Here is a 9,760-nt window from a genome sequence, read left to right on the forward strand (position 1 = left end):
GGGAATCTTGTCAAGTGTGGTGTAAAAAGGTTGTTGTTCTCACTCGATTTCCCCTTACTAAGTAAGGAAAGGTATGGTGATTGAACTAACTCTTACCCTCAGGTCCTAGCCCTCTCCCTTGGGGAGGTCTAGTGTTAGTAGGTATGGAATTAGCCAACAACGTCCAGTTTAACCAAGCACTTGAGCATTCCAACTCAAGTATCACCTCTTAATCAACCCCCATGTCAAGTAGAAATTCTACTCCATTGACATGAAATTAATAATCATAAAAATATGAGAAGACATAATTAATTAAAATAAAATGGAGAATTAAAATCAATTAAATAAAAATAACTTCATATATTAATAAATCCAAAATGTAACATACTTAATTGAATAGAGTCAATGAGTAACTAATTAAAAAGAAAGGAATAAGGAAACAAACTAGAGTAATGTCTTCAACGGAGGTAATGCCTTTCAGCATCCCAAAAATCCAAGCAAAATCATAAACTATCAATGTAATGCAACTAAAAAAAACTCAGATCTAAAACTAAGTGTAATCCTAATATGATGAATCTCAATGTGTGTGGATGCCTCTTGAGCCTTTGCATGTTCCCTAGGTTTAATCTGTGTTTTTAGGCCGAAAACTGGGTCAAAAAGCGGCCCGAAATCGCCCCCAGCATATTCTGTTATTTTTGCAGATCGCGCATGTCACGCGTACGCGTCGTCCACGCGTTCACGTCATTCAGCGTTTTTCCTTTCCATGCATTCGCGTCAGGCACGCGTCCGCCTCAGGCGTGCAGACTCCAATCCACGTGTTTACGTCAGGCATGCGTTCGCGTCGCTGCGAATTCTTCACTTCGCGCGTTCGCGTGGGCCATGCGCTCGCGTCATTGCTCGCTGGTCATCTCCTTGGTTTCTTGTGTTCCTTCCATTTTTGCAAGCCTCCTCTCCAATGGTTTATCAACGGCATCGAATGGGATAAAGGAGAATTAAAATACATAATTAAAAGTCTCTAGAAAGCAAGTTTTCAACCATGGAGTGATTTTGGGAAGGAATTGTAAACACATGCTTATCATATGAATAAGTGGGTAAACAGTTGATAAAACCACACAATTAAACACAATATAAATCATAAAATAATGGTTTATCAACCTCCCCACACTTAAACATTAGCATGTCCTCATGCTTATTTGACGGAGATAAAGTAAATGAGTAAGGACATGTGAAACTCATGAAATGCAATGCAACCTATATATGTAAATGCAACTATATGATTCCAAGACAAATATAAATTAGATTTCACTAACTCAATTCATATAGTAAGTACAGGTAACATTGTAAGAAGATAGCTTATGAAAGCAGGGAACATAGAATTAAGCACTGAACCCTTACTGGTGGTGTATGTACACTCTAATCACTCAGGTGTATAGGGTAATCACTCTACTCTTCTCTAGTCATGCTTTCTAAAAATTGTTCTTCACCTAACCAATCAACAATATTTAACATACCAATGCAAACATCATGAGGTCTTTTCAAGGTTGTAATGGGGCTAAGGTAAGGGTAAAGGTATATGTATATGGCTAAGTGAGCTTTATAAATTGAATCTTTAATTAACCTAAGCTTTCACCTAATATACATACACTCTATATAACTCTAGAATCATGCCTAGCTACCCATAGTCTTCACTTTTGCATTACATACTCATGTATCAATTTTTCTTTAATTTTATCACATATGCATTGATTTTTCATTAGCTTAACATTGGGGTAATTTTATCCCCTTATTTATTTACTTATTTATTGTAAAATTAAATTTTTTTTCTTTTTTTTATTTAAAAGTAAAGGTAAACATAACATTTTCAACGCACATGGATTTTTAATTTTTTCTAGTCTCACATGAGTAGGTACCCAAATTCCCAATATTTTATCAAAGTAAAAACATAACACATTCCCTTATTCACCCATGTTCCCACAGTTTCCCCACACTTAATTGTTACACAATCCCTATCTTAAACTAACCAAAGATTCAATTGGGATATTTAATTGTTTTTCCACTTAAGGCTATTAATGTGGTAAAATATAGAACAAATGGGATTTAAAAGGCTCAAAGTGGCTAACAAAGGTAATTGAAGGGTAGACTTATTTGGGATAAGTGAGCTAAACAATTAATGGCCTCAATCATACGCATGCATATAACATATTAAACATTGGACATATAGGATGAAACAAAATAAGATTACAATCATAGAGAAGCAAACACACGAGAATAAAATATTTATGGTTAAATAATGTAACCATGTAATTAAGCTCAAAATCTCACAGGTTGTGTGTTCTTAGCTTTTTAAACTATGTTCCAAATACAACTTCAAACAAGTTTATACAAAGGTTTTAATTTAAATTAGTGAAATTTTTTTTCAAAAAGTAGAGTCTTAGAAGAAACTTTATTATTTTCAATCAAGTAGAACATGCATGTGAATAACTTATTTCTATGCAATCTATCCTATTCTACAAAAGAAAAATTAACTAAATATCTTATTTTACTGGTGTTTAAGGAAAAGAAATTACCTCCGAAAGTCAGGTACTGACCGACCTCCCCACACTTAAGGCTTTGCACCATCCTCGGTGCCATCTGTCAGGAATAGAGGGGGGCTGGTAGCAGCATCTCCACTATCGGGATCGTCATGGCTCCCTGTGCTGGTAAATGAAGTGGACTCCGAGGTGTCTGGGTCTTTGTAGTTTCCCATAAGTAGCTCCTTGAGGTATATGAATCGGCGCTTGTTACGACACTCTCTTAGCTTTGCTATGTGTTCCTGCCGATCCAACCTTTCAAGTATCTGATGGAGAAGTTGGTTTGTTGTAGGTGCTTGTGGTGTTGAAGGAGGAATGTCTTTAGCCGGTTCTGTAGGCTGACTTGTAGTGGCTGCTGATAGTCTGATATATTTCCCGTTAGGGACATACTGATCATCCCATGGGAGTATGGCTTTGGTGTCCCCAGCTCTGTAGGAGACTCCAGCTGCCGAAACGAGATCTGAAACCAAGGTGGGAAAAGGTAAGTTGCCCGCAATTCGTACGTGTCCCATTGCATTCCGGATGTGTCTTGGTAAGTTTAGGTGCTGGTCTGTAAGGATACACCAGAGTAAAACAGCCATGTCTGCAGTGAAGGAGGACTTGTGAGTGCTCGAAAAGACATAATGGGACATGATCTGTGCCCATACACGAGCCTCTAAGGTAAGTGCTAAAGCCGATATCCCTTTTGGTCGAGATCGATGGTATCCGTAGATCCATCTGCTGCCAGGTTGTGCTATAACGCTGAGAATGACGTCCCAGTCAAATTGGTATGTCTGGCGCTTGAGTGAGGCTTCTTGGAATGCGTCTAATCCTTCTGGAGCAGGGGGAAGATCTAAAGCTTGTTGAATGGCCTCTTCAGTTATGGGGATTTGCTTCTGACGGATATAGACAGACTGCATGGTTGCCATGTGAAAGTTGGAGTAGAATTCTACTACCCCTTAGAGATTAACCTGCCGTGGCTGTCTCCGTAGGAATCCCATTGTCTTCATTCAATTTGCGGCTCAACAAATTCAGCAATGCGGGTTGGGAAGATGAGAAGGTATTCATTGTTGTAATTGCTCTCTGCCAGGATGGGGAACATCTGCTCACAGTAGCAGTTAGGTAACTGCGCAGTGTCCTTTGCTGGAAAGGCTTTTTCTTTTTCATCGATCTTGATGATCCTCTTAATTCTTTTTGTTGAGGGCTTTACTGCTGTTGAGGATGGCTCTGCTACTAATGCTCTTTTAGTTCCTCTCCTTGCTGGTGGTTTGGAAATACCTTTCTCTTTTCCTTTCTTGGTGGCCATCCTGAAAAAGGGAAGAGGTAAGTACATGTAAAGTTAAGGGTTCGAGCAAGGGAGCGAATATTATGAGTGGTAATCAATGCATGGTAAAGAGGGATGTCGTTAACACATGGTCTAGACTACATGTGAAAGGGTCATCAAAGGTAAGATAGTAAATGCATGTGATGGCAATTAAATGCAAGATGTTTATTGGCATGCCGACAAAGGCATGAGTAGCATAGATCAATTATTCAAACTAACAAACTGTTTGTATTGACAATTATATTTTAATCAATAAAATATAAAAGGGGTTTTGTGAAAAGCAGGCATTAAAGTAGTGGAATAGAATAAATTATAATAATTTGCAATGCCATACGGGCATTTTCCCAAACACATAGCATGCATGTTGAATGTGTTATTGGAAGTAATAAATTTGAACATGCAAGCAACCCTTATGAAGAGTAATATATAATTGTCAAACAAAGCCATGATAATCCATAAGCAAAATATGGAAAATAAAGACTGAAATAAATTTTCAACACCAATAAAAAGAGATAAAAAGAAAGAAAAATAAGGGAAAATATAGATTGTGAAGGTGAAAAGAAAAATATAAAACATAAATAAAATTGATAGGGGAAAGTAAAAAGTAAAGAAAGAAAGAAAAGAACCTTGATGATGGGTGTGAAAAATAAGGAAGCAGAATGTAAAAAGTGAGAATGAGTAGAGGAAGAAGGAAGGGGGGAGAAAGAAATAACAACGGAAAAGAAAAATAAGGATTTGGGAGAAGAAAAGATAAGATATTTTGGCTGAGCTGGGTGGTGCACAAATTGTGAATCACACTTTTCACAACTCGTACCACTGACCAGCAAGTGCACTGGGTCGTCCAAGTAATACCTCACGTGAGTAAGGGTCGAATCCCACGGAGATTGTTGGTTTGAAGCAATCTATGGTTAATTTGTAAATCTTAGTCAGGAAGTCAATTATGTTTATCAGTTGAGTTGCGAATAAACAAGAGAGCATGGATTAAAGGTTACTTGTTATGCAGTAATGGAGAATATGTTGGAGTTTTGGAGATGCTTTGTCTTCTGAATCTCTGCTTTCCTCTGTCTTCTTGTTCACGCATGCACGTCCTCCTATGGCAAGCTGTATGTAGGGGTTCACCGTCGTCAATGGCTACATCCCATCCTCTCAGTGAAGAATATGCTCTCTGATATAGAACGGAGGTGGTTGTCAAGCACACGTTCATGGGTTGAGAATGGTGATGAGTGTCACGGATCATCACCTTCATCACAGTTAAGCGCGAATGAACATCTTAGATAGGAACAAGCGTGTTTGAGTGGAAAATAGAAATACTTGCATTAATTCATCGAGACACAGCAGAGCTCCTCACCCCCAACAATGGAGTTTAGAGACTCATGCCATCAAAGAGTACAAAGTTTAGATCTAAAATGTCATGAGATCTAAAATAAGTCTCTAAAAGTTGTTTAAATACTAAACTAGTAGCCTAGGTTTACAAAAAATGAGTAAACTATGATGGATGATGCAGAGATCCACTTCTGGGGCCCACTTGGTGTGTGCTCGGCTGAGATTTAAGCAATTCACGTGCAGAGGCCATTTTTGGAGTTGAACGCCAGTTTTTGTGCCAGTTTGGGCGTTCAACTCCAGCTTTTGATCCTTTTCTGGCGCTGGACGCCAGAATTGGGCAAAAAACTGGCGTTGAATGCCAGTTTACATCATCTATCCTTGTGCAAATTATGAACTATTATATATTGCTGAAAAGCCCTGGATGTCTACTTTCCAACGCAATTGGAAGCATGCCATTTCGAGTTCTGTAGCTCCAGAAAATCCACTTTGAGTGCAGGGAGGTCAGAATCTAACAGCATCAGCAGCCCTTTCTCAACCTGAATCAGATTTTTGCTCAGCTCCTTCAATTTCAGCCAGAAAATACCTGAAATTACAGAAAAATACACAACTCATAGTAAAGTCCAGAAATATGAATTTTTCCTAAAAACTAATGAAAATAGACTAAAAACTAACTAGAACATACTCAAAACTATATGAAATTAACCCCAAAAAGCGTATAAAATATCCGCTCATCACAACACCAAACTTAAACTGTTGCTTGTCCTCAAGCAACTAGACTCATGATGAGAAAAATAAACTATAGCTTAATTGGAGATAAAATCAAAATAGATACTAATTAATACTATATGACTCCTAAGGTAAACTTCTATAAGGACACTGTCACAGAGTTAAGGCAGAAATTGGAAATTAACAACCTTTATTCTGGGGGAACGGGGGTTCCTCTGATCCTTGGGGTGCTTGGTCTTGCAAGAGAAGACTTTTGGCGCTTCAATTCCCTTAAGTCACGCCCTTGCTCCTCTTGTTCTTTAAACATATAGGTCAGCATTTGACTGTGTTCCTTCTGTTCTTTTATTATTTGCTCCAAAGCTTCCTGTATCTTAGTAACAGACGTCTCAAGATACTCCCAGTATTCAGATCGAGGGATCCCTGGGAGGAATTCCTGTGCTCTCTTCTTGATGGGATCATCCTATGCTTGTTGTTTTTCCATTGATGCTTTGGTGATTGGCTTCTCAATTGAGATATACTCAGTTATTCCCATCCTTACTCCAGCGTCCTTGTAGAGCAGAGAAATCACGCTTGGATAAGCCAACCTGGCCTCTTTAGAATATTTGTTAGCAATTTTGTAGAGTTCAGTTGAAATCAGCTGATGAACCTCCACTTCCTTTCCCATCATGATGAAATGGATCATCACTGCTCTTTTAACTGTGACTTCAGAACGGTTGCTAGTAGGCAACAGAGAATGCCCAATGAAGTCTAGCCATCCTCTGGCGACTGGTTCGAGATCCTCTCTCTTGAGTTGATTTGGGACACCCTTTGTGTTGGTGGTCCACCTGGCTCCAGGGATACATATGTCCTCTAGAATCTTATCCAGGACAATGTCTGCTCTCATCATCCTCCTGTTGAAGGAGTCTGGATCATCCTTTAGCTGAGGTAGCTTTAATATCTCCCTGATTTTGTCAGGGTGGGTATGAACAATCTTTCCTCTGACCACGGTCCGATAGTCATAGAAGGCAGTTCCAGATAGTTTTTGGTTGTCAGTTTGCCACATATTAGCATAGAACTCCTGGACCATGTTCCTTCCCACTTTCGTTTCAGGATTAGCTAGGACTTCCCAGTTCCTGATTCGAATTTGCTCCTGGATCTCCGGATATTCATCTTCCTTCAGATCGAATCTAACTTCAGGGATCACTGATCTCAGACCCATTATTTTAAGATAATGGTCTGAATGTTCTTTAGATAAGAACTTCCCTTGATTCCAAAGTGGTTTTGGAATGCTCTCTTTCTTGCCTCTTGGAGTGGGTTGTTTTCCTTTAGGAGCCATGATCTTAGTGATCTCGGATAAACACACCAAACTTAGAGGTTTGCTTGTCCTCAAGCAAAAGAAAAGAAAGGAGAGGGATAGAAGATAAGATAAAAAGATTGAGTTGAAAAAGATAAGATAGAAGATATAGTTTAATTTTGAAGAGATATGATAGATTTTTGAAAAAAGATAAATCTGAATTTTGTAAAAGATAATATGGAGATTTGAAAAAGATATGGATTAGTTGAAAAGATTTTAGAGTGAAAAAGATAGATTTGTTTTCAGAAAAGATTTGAAAAGAGTTGGATTGAATTTAGAAAGAGGAATTTTTAGAAATTAAGGATTTTAGAAATCAGGGTTCTTAACATGTTCATGTAAAAATCATGCATTGAAACATAAAATTTGAAATTAGAATGGAAATACGTGTGAAAAAATGAATTTGGCTCCTCCTTTGCTATCCTGGCGTTTGAACGCCCAAACACTGCCTGTTTTGGGCGTTCAGCGCCCAAATGCTGCTCTCCTGGGCGTTCAACGCCCAGCTGCTGCCATTACTGGCGTTCAACGCCCAGTGGGTGCCCATTTATGGTGTTGAACGCCCAGATTGCTACCATTACTGGCGTTTTCTTGCCAGTGAGCTCTTTTTCTCTATTTTGTGTGCCGAGGTCTTCTGTAAATGATTCCTCACCCTAGTGTCAGTGAACTTTATATAAACAAATAAAAATAAAAATAAAAATAAAAAATAGGGTAAAATGCTTAGAGGATTGTTGCCCCATGGCTGGGTTGCCTCCCAGCAAGCGCTTCTTTATTGTCTTTAGCTTGACCTTGCTGAGCTTTTAATCTAGCTTCAGCCTTGAGCATTCTTGCTCAATGTTGCCTTCAAGATAATGCTTAATTCTCTGTCCATTGACAATGAACTTCTTATCAGAATCAATATCTTGAAGCTCTACATAACCATATGGTTATACACTTGTAATCACGTATGGTCCCCTCCACCGGGATTTCAGTTTCCCGGGGAATAGCCTGAGTCTAGAGTTAAACAACAGAACCTTCTGTCCTGGTTCAAAGATTCTAGATGACAGCTTTCTGTCATGCCACTTTTTTAATTTTTCTTTATAAAGCTTGGCATTTTCGAAAGCTATGAATCTGAACTCCTCTAGCTCATTTAGCTAGAGCAATCGTTTTTCTCCTGCTAGTTTGACATCAAAGTTTAGGAATCTGGTTGCCCAGTAGGCCTTATGTTCCAGTTCCACGGGCAGGTGACATGCCTTACCATACACGAGTTGGTATGGAGAGGTCCCTATAGGGGTCTTGAATGCTGTCCTGTAAGCCCACAGAGCATCATCCAAGCTCCGTGCCCAATCCTTTCTACGGGTATTTACTGTTCGTTCCAGGATTCTCTTTAATTCTCTATTAGAGATTTCAGCTTGCCCATTGGTTTGTGGATGATATGGAGTGGCCACCTTGTGGCGAATTCCATACCGAACCATGGCAGAGTAAAGCTGTTTATTGCAGAAGTGAGTGCCCCCATCACTGATTAGTACTCTAGGGACACCAAATCTGCTAAACATATGTTTCTGGAGGAATTTCAGCACTGTTTTAGTATCATTGGTGGGTGTGGCAATGGCCTCAACCCATTTTGATACATAATCAACTGCCACCAGAATATAAGTGTTTGAGTATGATGGTGGGAAAGGTCCCATGAAGTCAATTCCCAATGACACTTTTTCCAGTTTAAAACTAGGTTGATTTCTTGGCATCTTTTCAGAACAAGTTTCAGGTGATCAAGACAGGAGCTGAATGAGTCTCCATATACTGAGAAGTCATCGATGAAGACTTCCAGAAATTTTTCCACCATATCAGAGAAAATAGAGAGCATGCATCTCTGGAAGGTTGCAGGCGCATTACATAGCCCAAATGGCATCCTTCTATAAGCAAACACTCCGGATGGACATGTGAATGCTGTTTTCTCTTTATCCTGGGGATCTACTGCAATCTGGTTATAGCCTGAGTATCCATCCAAAAAGCACTAATAATCATGACCTGCTAGTCTTTCTAGCATCTGGTCTATGAATGGTAAAGGAAAATGATCCTTTCTGGTGGCTGTAGTGAGCCTTCTATAGTCAATACACATGCGCCACCCTGTAACTGTTCTTGTAGGAACCAGTTCATCTTTTTCATTATGAATCACTGTCATGCCTCCCTTTTTTGGGACGACTTGGACAGGGCTCACCCAGGGGCTATCAGAAATAGGATAAATAATCCCAGCCTCTAGTAGCTTGGTGACCTCTTTCTGCACCACTTCTTTCATGGCTGGATTTAGCCGCCTTTGTGTTTGAACCACTGGTTTAGCATTATCCTCCAATAAGATTTTGTGCATGCATTTAGCTGGGCTTATGCCCTTAAGGTCACCTATGGACCACCCAAGAGCTGTCTTGTGTGTCCTTAGCACCTGAATAAGTGCCTCCTCTTCCTGTGAATTTAAAGCAGAGCTTATGATCACTGAAAAAGTGTCACCTTCTCCCAGAAACGCATATTTCAGGGATGGTGGTAATGGTTTGAGCTCGG

General features: G+C 39.4%; 1 long non-coding RNA gene across 1 annotated transcript in view; it reads right to left on the minus strand.

Moving 5' to 3' along the window:
- LOC110267786 overlaps positions 1,570–9,760 on the minus strand; it is a 27,962-nt gene continuing 19,771 nt past the window's right edge. The window contains exons 2-3 of the long non-coding RNA XR_002355698.1: positions 6,704–6,706; positions 1,570–1,609 (exon numbers count right to left, since the gene is read on the minus strand). This is a non-coding gene — a long non-coding RNA (uncharacterized LOC110267786). The remainder of the gene's footprint in view (positions 1,610–6,703; positions 6,707–9,760) is intronic.

This window comes from Arachis ipaensis, chromosome B10 (assembly GCF_000816755.2).
Source record: "Arachis ipaensis cultivar K30076 chromosome B10, Araip1.1, whole genome shotgun sequence".
Taxonomy (NCBI): domain Eukaryota; kingdom Viridiplantae; phylum Streptophyta; class Magnoliopsida; order Fabales; family Fabaceae; genus Arachis; species Arachis ipaensis.